The sequence below is a fragment of the Heterodontus francisci genome, chromosome 1 (assembly GCF_036365525.1).
Source record: "Heterodontus francisci isolate sHetFra1 chromosome 1, sHetFra1.hap1, whole genome shotgun sequence".
NCBI classification, from domain to species: domain Eukaryota; kingdom Metazoa; phylum Chordata; class Chondrichthyes; order Heterodontiformes; family Heterodontidae; genus Heterodontus; species Heterodontus francisci.
The window spans coordinates 268,387,211-268,401,081 of NC_090371.1; positions in this window are offsets into that span (position 1 = coordinate 268,387,211).

Below are 13,871 nucleotides of genomic sequence, written 5' to 3' on the forward strand. Positions count from 1 at the left end.
TGTACACCACATCAACAGCACTGCCTCATCAACCCTCTCTGTTACCTCCTCCAAAAACTCCAGCAAGTTAGGTAAACATGATTTTCCCTGAAGAAATTCATGCTGGCTTTCCTTAATTAACTCACATTTGTTCATGTGACTATTGATTTTGTCCCTCATTATTTTTTCTAGACGTTTTCTCACCACTGAAGTTAATGTTGGAGTTTTAAAAAGTCAAATTTTTAATTTTATCTTTCCTTTATGCTCTTTTTTCTCTCTTTCTCTTAACCTAATCTTTCCTCCCTCTCTTTATTTCTCCTGTACCTGATTTGACATTGAATTCTCTCTCTCTACATAGCATCCGCATTGACAGAGGGTTGCTAATCATGGCTTATGCCTGATATCACTATGGGACAAGTTGAGGAGCAGGCCCCAAGAACTACCTCAGCCAGTACAGGGATTGAATTTACGCTGTTGACGTTACTCTGCGTCATAGTCTAGCCATCTAGGCAGCTGAGCTAACCAACTCCTGACATTGAATCACCCACTCACACTTCCTTCTCAGTATTTGTGCTGGTAATCTCACAATCTTTCAATCTGATTGGTTAAGGATATACACAATTGCTTGCCTGTTAACTCAGATCCCAGATGGCAGGTTCCCTCACTGCAATGTTATCAGCTTGTACTTTCAACAACTTGCTATGCAAAAAATGTAAAAACCTAAATGTGCAAGGGCAAGTGTAATTAACAGCAGATGCCATTATATGCCCTGCTACAGCAAATTATGTCCTTATGTACAAACACATACACATGTGCCTGTGTGTGAAAAATATCTTTTGTACTAGATAACCATAACTAACGGTTAGTCTTAGCTAGTGGCTAATGACCCAGAAATTACTGGCGAAATAACAGCGAGTTCATGGTGGCCATCATTCTTAGTGCATAAAAAACTATGCAATTTGTGAAGAAGAGATACACCATTAGCCTTGCCAAAACTGAAAAAAGTTATCATCTCATTGAGTCTCCCCATTGTGTATCTTGAAATTGCTGGAATTATGCTGTTAGTACAAATTAATCTTGCAGCAGCTATTTAGGGCTTGTAATTCATGTTGTAAGGACACTTTTAAGAAGTGATTTATGGTCCTGACATGCTACTCAACCTTGGCATCCCAGAAACAGAACAATCAAACTGTGGAGTCTCACTCCTACAAGTAGTAACTTGTTCTGAGTAGCTATTTAAATTTTAAATGTTTTAGATTTTTCTTACTTTTCCTTTGCCTTTTTTTATCTCTCTTTATTCATTCACTTTCTTTTCCTCTTTATTTCTGTTTCTGAATCTAATTTGGCTCTAATTCACCCTGTTTCCTTCTCTGTCATTTGCTGTTTCTTTCTTTATCCTTAAATTTCATTGATTAAATGGATAGACCATCAGACCCAACATTCATGAGGTCCAGAAGCCCCGCTGACAACACGCGCCATTATCAAATCGCGTTTTTAGCAACTTGCTGCACAAAAATAATACAATCTGATGGGTGAAGTAAAAAATCCCATTCGCGACTCTTACCACAAGATGCCCCACTCTGGCAATTTCTGGGTAATTGACTCCAATTATAGTGTCATTTAGTGTTCAGCCTGAGCAATTGCTTGTGAATTATCATAATATATGTGTAGCGCCACCTGCGAGAGAGATGAAGGGCATTAAGTGAACCAGCAAATAGGAACATAGGAAATAGGGGCAGGAGTAGTCCATTCGGTCCCTTGAGCCTGCTCCGCTATTCAACTAGATCATGGCTGATCTTCTACCTCAATGCCATTTTCCCGCACTATCCCCCATCTTTAATATCCAGAAATCTATCGATTTCTTTTCTTGAACACACTCAATGACTGAGTCTCTACAGCCCTCTGGGGTAGAGAATTCCACAGATACACCACCCTCTGAGTGAAGAAATTCCTCCTCATCAGAGGCCTAAATGGCCTACCTCTTATTCTGAGACTGTGTCTCCTGGTTCTATACCCCCTGGCCAGGAGAAACATCCTTCCTGCATCGACCCTGTCGAGCCCTGTAAGAATTTTGTATGTTTCAATGAGATCATCTCTCATTCTTTTAAACTCCAGAGAATATAGGCCCAGTCTCCTCATAGATGTCCTATTAGGACAATCTCGCCATCCCAGGAATCTGTCTGGTGAACCTTTGTGCACACCCTCTATGGCAAGTATATCCTTCCTTAGGTAAGGAGACCAAAACTGTGTACAATACTCCAGGTGCGGTCTCACCAAATCACTTTTTATTGGATGTGGGGATGGTGGGAAGGGGTTGAAGGGCAAAAGTAAGAAGGCTGGGGGGTAAAGTTCAAGTAGGGAATAAGGCAAATATCGGGCAGTGAAATGACCATTGTGGGGGTTGGGGAAGGGCCTCTATCGCTTAACTATTTATTAAGAACATATGAGGTGCACTACATCTTTAAAATGTTAAATCTGTGTTAAGGGCTTAAAGCCCTTTAAAAATGGCGCCGGTGCCTGGGGTTGGCGCCAGATGCTGTTGCCAGGGACGTGGCGCCCCCCCCCCCCCCCGACCACGTTATATCGCAGGGGCTGTGCAGCGGCCCTTCCATGTCGGAAGGCCGCCACTCTTACAGTGCGCCACTGTGCAGCGCGGCACACTAATAAAATCCAGCCCAATGTGTCCATATGTAATAAAGCTTTACTTCTCCACTGAATAATTGAAATAGCTTGAAAAGAATATGGTAGCAACTGTTTTGAACTGTTAAGGAAACCTCCTTATGTATTGGTATTTTACTGAAAGACATAAATCAATTTCCAGCAATGATGTCAAAAGCCTAAAGATTTTCTACGACAGTAAGATTTACTGTGGTACAAATGTTGCTGCAACTGTTGCTTTTCAGAGTTCAGAGCACTTCAGGATGAAAAAGTCAAATAATTGAGAAGACATGACAATCCATTTTTTGGCTATGACAATAATACAGGTCACACATTATAAAAACGTAACACTTTCTGCATATCAACAAAAAATGACTAGTTTTTATTGGACAACTAATTCAAACTGAATGTGGTGAGGTAACAAAAAATAAGTTACTTTTTGTTTATTTGCCCAAATCGTTCCCTTCCTCATCTGATGGCAGTAAGACTTGCTGGGGTAAGGTGCCACGTATCAGCAGCCCTTAGTATTTTGCCCAAGTGGCTATAATTCCTGCACGGCTCTCTTGGCAGGTTACTCAACCATAGAATGCATCAGATCCTAACTTGCTCACCTGTCATCTTAAAGTTTCAGTCTTGATTTAGTGGTAGCATTTTCACTCTGAGTCGGAAAGTTATGGCACTATTTGATGAACAGCAATGACATCCTCCCTAGTGTCTTGGCCAATATTTATCCCTCAACCAGCATCACTAAAGAACAGATTATCTGGTAATTATCTCCTAGTTGTTTCTGGAACCTTGCTGGGTGCATAGAAGCTGCTGCGTTTCCCCACATTACAATGGTGATTAGAGTTCAAAAGTACTTCATTGGCTGTAAAATGACATGGGATGTCCTAAAGTCATGAAAGACACTAAATAAATGCAAGGCCTTTCTTTCGTCTCTTTATATACACACACAGGATAATGATCAGGAATTGGAAACTGTCTTGATTTTTCATCTTCCAAACCCAGGAGGGCTATGATCAATTATAGTGCCACAGCTAAGATCAGTTAACTCAGCACAGACCAGTGACATACTGGCTGGAAAGGAACAGCTTCTGACCCTGGGATCCCAAGTTTCATTTAGAGCAGTCAGTGACGGATTGAACAAAAGGTTAATAGGAGATAGCAGATAGAAAGGATTAGTCAAGTAGAAAATACTATTTTTGTGTAGAATAAGTTATTGCCTGATCTGGCCAATTGCTTGAAACCTGACTCTTTGATAAAAAGGATAGGAGCTACTGTGGCTATGTAATATCACTGAAGCACCAGCACGTGGTGCAGAGAAAGTAGACAGCCTGGAATTCATCCACTATGATACTGAGTTGGCAGTTTCAACTGTGCTGCTGGCAGGTGGTACCAAGCAGAAACCAGACCTGTTCCCATGTGGGGCAAAGATAAATTAGCAGGTGAGTCATACCCAGCCACATTCACATGGATGCTATGCAGCAACATTACTGGGTACTTGTGGCAAGTTCTTTTTTACCCCTTACTTTTTAGGTCAGCTGCCAGTTCCTCAGCTTCAGAATATGAGTGATGCAGGGAGGAGACTAAGCAGACGAGGAGGAAAATAAAGAAATGGAATAGCACTAGTCTCTCTGGAAATTAAAGGCTAATTAGAACATTGTATGGTAGATAAATGTCATAGCATTTATCTTCTTATTGCTTGGTTGCCTCTTATTACATTGAGTGGGTTAGAGTCCACAATAGGGTAGGTAGCCATGAAATGTGGAGATAACAGGTTTGATTGAGTTGAATGTGCTTGAGGACTTACCAAGACCCACTGGGTTGCTGACTGGAGACCAGTCTTTTTGATATGTCATTTGGGCAGGTTTTCTTTACACCTGGAAGTCTTGACGGTGCTGCCTTGAGGCACCAGAGCTGTATTATGACCCAAACCTACCAGTAAATGCTGCAGTACGACATACAAAACATCATATATGTTTCTGAGGAGTTTAGAAGCAGTGACTGGTACTCATGAGCACAGGGTAACTGCATTGAGAAATATCAGCTGCCAACAAAAGTGGGAGCATAAACCATACTCAACACCTGATCTATCCATAAAGCATCTTCCAGAGTGGGTCATCTTAGTCAAACTCAGTGGCCAGGAAATTGATGAGATAGCATGCAATGCCCGATTTTACTCTCCCAATGGAGATTAATTTCAGGCGGGGTGCAAAACTGGCACCCAATCTCGTGGGTTTTCTCTTTGGTGGGTTAGGTTAAAATTAGCCCCACAGTCTTAGTACCTGAGTTTTTAAAAATTTGTTTCATGGGATGTGGGTGAGTTGTTGCCCATCCCTAATTGCCCTTGAGAAGGTGGTGGTGAGTTGCCTTCTTGAATTGCTGCATTCCATCTGGTGCAGGTACATCCACAGAGCTGTTTAGGAAGGAGTTCCAGGATTTTGATTCTAAGTTTCATAAAATGGAAGGCAAGAGGGATGTGTTAAAGTAGCAACAGGCAGCTTATCTCACTCTCCCACAGGTTCTCTGTTCTGAAACCTGATAGCTTCTCTCCCACCACTTCAGTAAAGACCATACTGTTTTTTGTTATAAAATGAAACGAGAGCTAATACTTGTGATATACTTTTACCAACTTTCCATTTCCTCAGAGAGAACTTTAGGGCCCCCTGTGGATTTTACGTTGTATGGTGGAGTACATGCTCCACTTGTACTGATCAAGAGGGCCGTGTTTTGGACAGGACGGAGGCTCCACATCAATGCAGCACAACAGAAGGTCAGGTTCCATCCTAACTCCCAGACCTTCTCCCACACTCCCACTGCAAATCTCGTGTAAGTGCACTGAAAGGTTGGTGTTTGTCCACATTAGCTTTGCTGAAGTTCATTGAGAATGAAGTGATAGTGTATTAGACCTCAGGATCAGGCATTCACAAGAACACAAGAAATAGGAGCAGGAGTAGACCATGTGGCTCATCGAGCCTGCTGATCTTAGACTTCAACTCCACTTTCCCGCCCGCTCCCCATGTCCCTTGAATCCCTAAGACCAAAAATCCGTCTATCCCAGCCGTAAATGTATTCAACGATGGAGCATCTACAACCCTCTGGGGTAGAGAATTCCAAAGATTCACAACCTTTGAGTGAAATAATTTCTCCTCATCTCAATCCTAAATGATCGGCCCCTTATCCTGAGACTGTGGCCCCATGTTTTAGATTCCCCAATCAGGGGAAACAATCCCTCAGTGTCTACCCTATCCAGCCCCTTCAGAATCTTATATGTTTCAGTGAGATTGCCTCTTAATTCTAAACTCAATTTAGCCCAATTTACTCAGCCTCTCATCAGAGGACAATCCCCTCATCCCAGGGACCAATTTAGTGAACCTTCGCTGTACCGCCTCCAATGCAAGTATATCCTTTCTTAAATGTAGAGACCAAAACTGCACACACTACTCCAGATGCGGACTCATCAAAACTCTGTACAATTGTAGCAAGAAGGTTCACAGGTGTGTCTTTGGGTAGAGTAAGAGTTGTGATTGGGGAGGGAAGGTTTTCAGAAAATAATGGCTGTTTTAACAAGCTGGCCTAGCAAGTTCTTTGTTCTGAGCTCATTTTTCTCCTCCTTCTGAATGCAATGATTTCTGTTGGAATATTGTTCCATGGCTGCATGTCACCACCTTTCAATATCTCACCCAATTTATCATTCTTCATGTGCAAGTCAAACTTGATTATTTGCAGCTGTCAAGCACAGGGGCAGCATAACTGAGCCCTAAATTGTCCTGAGAACATAAGAAATAGGAGCAAGAGTAGGCCATATGGCCCCTCCACCATTCAATAAGAACATGGCTAATCTTTGACCTCAATTCCAATTTCCTGCCTGATCTCTACTTCCTTTGATTCCCTTAGTCAAAAATCTATCCATCTCAGCCTTGAATACACTCAATGACTGAGGACCCACAGCCCTCTGGGGTAAAGAATTCCAAAGATTCACAACCCTCTGAGTAAAGAAATGTTTTCATCTCAGTCCTAAATGGCTAGCCCCTTATCCTGAGACTATGACCCCTAGTTAGAGATTCTCTAGCCAGGGGAAAAAGCCTCTCCAGCATCCACCTTGTCAAACTCTCTCATGATCATATATGTTTCTATAAAATCACCTCTCATTCTTCAAAACTCCAGAGAGTAAAGGCCCATTCTACTCAATCCCTCCTCATAGGTCAACCCTCTCAACCCAGGAATCAATCTAGTGAAACTTTGTTGCACCTCCTAGAAGGCAAGTACATCCTTCCTTCGGCATGGAGACCAAAACTGCGCACAGTACTCCAGGTGTGGTCTCACCAAAACCTTGCACAACTGCAGCAACTCTTGAATTCCAACCCTCTTGCAATAAAAGCCAACGTACTATTTTCCTTCCTAATTGCTTGCTGTACCTGCATGTTACAGGGCATACATATTTTCATAGGAGTCACTTGACAGCTGATTTTGGTGCAGGGACAATGAGAACAATTATAACTCTTTTTAAGCACAGACCAGGGATAAAATATGGGACCTTCTGATCTGTGTGGCTTAGCTCCACATTACCTTTATCAACTGGAGAGCCACCATTTCTTTTTCTATATTAGGTGTTAACATGCTGTTTTAAATTATATATTTACCCACCCCCACCCCCTCCCCCTATTCATTTTTTTCCTTCTTCTCTCCTGAAGGTATTGAGTCCTTGTTGGGAATAGGAGCCACAAATGCCCAAGTGGCCATTTTCAAGCATGAGCTTAGACAGTGAAAGTGCCAACATACTATTCAACCACGAGGAGACAGCACATGCAAACCTTATCCTGCCCTTATCCAATGATCACACATTCACTACTTCAACAAGGGTTAGGTTACTGGATAGTAATCAGCATTGAGAAGTTTGCTGATTTTCCTTTCCTTAAACCAGGAGCATTGAGGTCAATTGTAGCACCCTTAATGCTGCCCCAGCTGAGATCAGCCAACTCAGCACATGACAGAGATTGAACAAAGGACCTTCTTGGACTGTGCAACTCAACTACTCACTGTCTTAATCAACTAGGTGACTAAGGAGTATTAATGCTTATTTTCCTATGGAGCTAGTAAGTTCATCATTTTGCACGATTTTCAACTACTTAATATTCACTTTACATGTTAAAATGTATAGTAGGCAATGGGCAAGCATCTTCTCACAATTACATCTTTCAGGGGATTAAGATGAAAAATTAAGTTAGGAACAACTGCCCTTTATATTTTAACAGTTTCTTGGCATGCTCAACTTTGGCTCTGACTCAAACACAACTGTTTTCAAGGTTATGATGGTCATTCCAATATTAGACTAATTTTTTGCAAGTTTAATGTGTTAGTTTGAAAATGCTACATCATCAAAATTGCTTCCTACATAAGAAAGGCGTCAAACTGTGCAATTTAATGACTGTTGCTTTTGGAGAGCAACAGATCATTCTATTGTTGCCATAATTAGATTTATTTTATTTGTTGATATAGTAGAGTGGATAAAATGCACTACCCACTGATATAGACCAGAAGGTCCTAAGATTGTTTTTTTGTACCGTTCTGAATTACTTGATCGCAGTCAAGGGTAAGTGTTGTAATTGCACACAGCGCCTCTGTGTTAGAGGGATACAAAGGCAGCTAGGATTTAAAAAGAAAATTGTTCTCAGGATGCAAGCTGTATTTATTGCCCATCCCAAAAAGCAAAAGCACAATGATTTGTTAAACCACATCAGGGAACTGAAAGAGTGAACCATGTGTGTGGGGCTGAATCAGGTATAGGCCAGAATGACTACGGATGTAGGCTCCCTTCCTCGAAGAACATTAGTACATCTGTTGGGTTTTTACAAAAAGCTGGCAGCTTTCATGGGCATCGTTCTTCTGGTCAGTCCAATGGCTCCTGAATTCTATCTTGTCACTCCTGCTGTGAAGTGCATAAGTAGATAATGGATGCAGGATTAGGCTTAGCTTTCATTCCTGGTACAGTTGAAGGACTTGGAGAAATTCACTGTCTTGGCTCACACAAGAAAAATGGTCCCTTGGGTAAGGTACCAGAGGGGTGGCAGTGCCTATGGTAGTATGCCCCTGCAAGATTTGGTGCTTTCATTATAGGAGAAAACATTTACAACAACAAAGACTCTTGACTGACCACAATTTTCTTTTTTAGCTTTAAGTAGTGGAAATACAGAGTGGGCCAAAATTCTGCCCTTATCTTCAACTAAATGTATTCAACATAATGACTGTACCCAGCTCCCACGGAACAGTTAAATGACCGGGTATATTTGTGCATTTTGTTAAGTAATCCAGTTACAGTAAATCTTATTATTGAGGCTATCTGCAATGTAAAGTATTTACTCTCATATGTCTCCTATAATCAGGTGAATCTACAGGAAACTACAATTCTTCAAGCAGGATGAATAAAGCCAGAAAGTGCTGGAAATACTCAGCGGGTCTGGCAGCATCTGTGGAGAGAGAAATAGAGCTAACGTTTCAAGTCTGTGACCTTTCAGGATAAGGGTATGGTCATTTCAGACTGAGGAGAAATGTCTTCACTCAGAGGACTGTGAATCTTTGAAATTCTCTACCCCCAAAAGAGCTGTGGATGCTCAGTCACTGAGTATATTCAAGGCTGAGATCATTCGATTTTTGGACTATATGAGAATCAATGGATAAGGGGATTGTGTAAAGTGCTGAGGTCAAAGATTAGCCATGATCTTATTAAAAGGCAGAGCAGGCTCGAGGGGCCATATGGCTTGCTTCTGCTCCTATTTCTTTTGTTATGTTCATGTAAGCAACACCTATGTGCAAAACGGGTGCCACATTTCACCTATGTGCTAATGGTAACAACACTTTCAAAAGTACTTCTTTAGATGTGAATCACTTTAGGACATTTCTGAAAGACATACATTGTCGTATAAAGGCAAGTTTTTCCTTTCAATGAACCGATCCTAAGTATATAAAAACAAAATACTGTGGATACTGGTTTTGTTAGACCTAACTTCTTCGAGTTCTGGTTAAAAAAAAGTCATTGACCCGAAAGATTGTTTCTCTCCACAGATGCTGCCTGACTTGCTGAGTGCTTCCAGCATTTTCTGTTTTTATTCCCAATATAAATTTTACTATAAAATGTTCATAACATTTATAACAATTTTTTAAAACTTTAATTTTGACTCGAATACAATAAAGCCAGATGAAATTCCATGACTGCAGACCATGCATAATAAAAACAGAAAATGCTGGAAATACTCAGCAAGTCAGATATAGGTCGATGACTTTTTGTCAGAACTGGAAAAAAGTTAGAGACGTAACATGTTTAAGGACGTACAGAGGCAGGGAAAGGAGGAAGAGTTGGACGAAAGAACAAAAGCATAGATCTGTGATAAGGTGGAGAGCAGGAGAGATTAAATGACAAAAACGATGATAACTGCAATGTAATGGGACAAGTAAAGAAACAAAAGATGGGTCTAGGAAAAGTGGTAATGATTCGGCTTTTCCTATTTACAACAGCTGCTGTCCAGAAAAATGTGGACAATGGTTATGATCGGAAATTGTTAAACTCAGCACTGAGTACAGAAGGCTGTAAAGTGACTAATTGAAAGATGAGGTGTTGTTCCTCAAGCTTATGTTGAGGTTCATTGGAACAGTGTAGGAAGTCAAGGACAGAGAGGTTAGAATGGGAGTGGGACACGTGGATTCCAACTGAAATTCCACCCTTCAAGTTTCAGATCGCAGGTATCTCCAAGACGTTCAGCATTTCTTAAACCACTGCTCTCTCTGAATCCTGAGATCCTAGCGCTGCCACATACATGCAATTGACCTCTCTTTTCAGCAGCACTGACTCAATTCATCTTAAAGCTGTCCTGACCCGCTGTTCCATTTCATCCTTTGCCTCATCCATCGCTTTAACAAAAAACTGTTTCTTCCTTTTAGATGTCAAGGATTGCAAGCTTCAACAATTCTGGGATGCCAATGCTCCTCCAGATCCTTCTTCCCCTTCACTTTCATCTGACCCTATCCCATCTTCCAATCTCACCCTGGCCTTGTTTTCACTATCTCTTGTGACCCTGAATGATCAGTCCTCAGCATCATCCCCTTAGACTCCCATCTCAATGAATTCTGAACTCAGCATGATGCTAAGCTCTTCTTCTGTCCCCTTCATCTCTGCACCCACTTCTTTGACCAGGAGTCCTCCCCTTGCACAGGGGGCCCTTTTTCCCATCTTCAGAATTCTCATTACACTTGCACTCTTCCTTTTGGCTTCTTACTTTCACTAGATCTTTTCATTGAGAACTGCTGCCTTGACATCGGCCATCTCAATTTCTTTTCTCCCCTCACTCACTCTAATCTACCATCGTCTGAACTTGCAGCACTCCATTCTCGAAGATCCAACCCTAATTGTCAGCAAATCTGCTTACAAAACTGGAGCTGTTGTTGTTAGCTGAACTGACCTCTACCTAGCAGACACTGTGGCCAACAATGTGACTCCAGGATGGTGTGTTGCCTCACCGGGATGTCACTGAACGGCTGCAGGGTATCCTGAAGGGGGAGGGTGATGAGGCACAGGTCATGGTACATGTTGGTACCAATGACATAGGTAGAAAGAGGGATGAGGTCTTGCATCACGAATTCAGGGAGTTAGGCAGTAGACTAAAAAGCAGGACCTTTCGGTTTGTAATCTCTGGATTACTCCCAGTGCCACGTGCTAGCGAGTATAGAAATAGGAGAATAGCACAGATGAATGCGTGGCTTAAGAGTTGGTGCAGGAGGGAGGGTTTTAGATTCCTGGACCACTGGGACCGTTTCTGGGGAAAGTGGGACCTGTACAAGTGGAACGGTCTACATCTGAACCAGAGGGGGACTAACATCCTTGCTGGCGGGTTTGCGAGTGCTGTTGGGAGGAGTTTAAACTAATTTGGCAGGGGGAGGGGACACAGACTCCTAGCAGAATAGGGACACAGCTAAACACAGGAAAGCAAACAAGTCAGAGGGAATACAGCGGAAGTAAGTTTCAAGGGAGTAAGACCAGGATGGATGGCCTCTACTTTAATGCTAGGAGTATTACTGGTAAAACGGATGAGTTAAGGGCAATGATTGACACGTGGAATTGTGATATAGTAGCCATCACGGAGACATGGTTGAGGGAGGGGCAAGATTGGCAGCTCAATATCCCGGGATATAGAATCTTCAGGCAAGACAGAGGAGGGGGTAAAAGGAGGGGGCATTGCAATATTAGTTAAGGAGTTACTCCAGTAAGGAGAGATGATATCTTGGAGGGGGCATCAAATGAAGCTTTAAGGGTAGAGTTTAGGAATAAAAAAGGGACAGCCACATTGCAAGGTGTTTATTATAGACCCCTAGATAGTCAGCGCGAAATTGAGGAGCAAATATGTGTGCAATTCGCAGAGGTGTGTAAAAATAATAATAGAGTAATTATATTAGGTGATTTCAACTTTCCCAACATTAATTGGGATAGTCATCGTGTTAAGGGCTTAGATGGAGTGGAGTTCTTAAAATGTATACAGGAGAATATTTTAGCTCAATACGTAGAAGATCCAACAAGGGAGGGTGCAGTGCTGGACCTAATTCTGGGGAATGAAGCCAGACAAGTGGTTGATGTGTTGGTGGGGGTGCATTTTGGTGATAGCGACCACAACATGGTACAATTTAAGCTTGTTATGGAGAAAGAAATAGACAAGTTTCAAATAAAGGTTTTAGATTGGGGGATAGCGAATTTTAGTAAAATAAGAGCAGTGGGGGTCATTCAAAAATGAAATGGGGAGGATACAGGTCCAGCATGTTCCCTCTAGGGTAATAGGTAGGAGCAACAAGCCCAGAGAACCATGGATGACCAGAAACATTCAGGGTATGATGAGAAGGAAAAGAGAGGCTTTTAGCAAATACAAGGAGAGCAAATCAACGGAAGCATTAGTAGAGTACAGAAAGTGTAGGATGGAGCTTAAGAAAGCAATTAGGAGAGCAAAGAGGGGATATGAGAAAGCTCTGGCTGGTAAAAGTAGGGAAAATCCCAAGATATTCTATAAGTATATCAATGGGAAGAGGATAACCAGGGAAAGAATAGGACCCATTAGGGACCAAGGGGGAAATCTGTGGGTGGAGTCAGAGGACATTGTTAGGGTGTTGAACGAATACTTCACATCTGTCTTCACCCAAGAGAATGAGGATGTAGATATGGAACTCAGAGAGAGAGACTGTGAGGTTCTTGAGCAAATTGTCATAGGGAGTGACAAGGTATTGGAGGTTTTGGCAGGCTTAAAAGTGGACAAATCTCCAGGTCCGGACGATTTGAGTCCCAGGATGCTGTGGGAAGCGAGGGTAGAGATTGCAGGGGCTCTGACCCAAATTTTTAATTCCTCTCTGGCCACCAGGGAGGTGCCAGAGCACTGGAGAACAGCTAATGTGGTCCCACTATTTAAGAAAGGTTGTAGAGATAAGCCAGGGAACTACAGACCAGTGAATCTCATGTCAGTGGTAGGGAAACTATTGGAGAAAATTCTGAAGGAGAGAATCTATCTCTACTTGGAGAGGCAAAATTTGATTGGGAATAGTCAGCATGGCTTTGTCAGAGGGAGGTCATGCCTAACAAATTTGATTGAATTTTTTGAGCATGTGACCAGGCATGTAGATGAGGGCAGTGCAGTTGATGTAGTTTACATGGATTTCAGCAAAGCCTTTGACAAGGTCCCACATGGGAGACTTATCAAGAAAGCAAATGCACATGGGATACAGGATAACTTGATGAGGTGGATTCAAAATTGGCTTAGCTGTAGGAGACAGAATGATGACAGATGGCTGTTTTTGTGACTGGAAGTCAGTGTCCAGTGGCGTACCACAGGGATCTGTGCTGGGTTCCCTATTGTTTGTCATTTATATAAATGACATAGATGACTATGTGGGGGGTAGGATCAGTAAGTTTGCGGATGACACAAAGATTGGCCGAGTGGTTAACAGCGAGGTTGAGCGTCTTGGGTTACAGGAAGATATAGACGGGATGGTCAAATGGGCAGAAAAGTGGCAGATGCAATTTAACCCTGAAAAGTGTGAGGTGATACACTTTGGAAGGAGTAATGTGACACAGAAGTATTCAATGAATGGCCTGACACTGGGAAGTTCCGAGGAACAAAGGGACCTTGGCGTGTTTGTCCATAGATCTCTGAAGGCAGAAGGGCAGGTTAATAGGGTGGTGAAAAAGGCATATGGGACACTTGCCT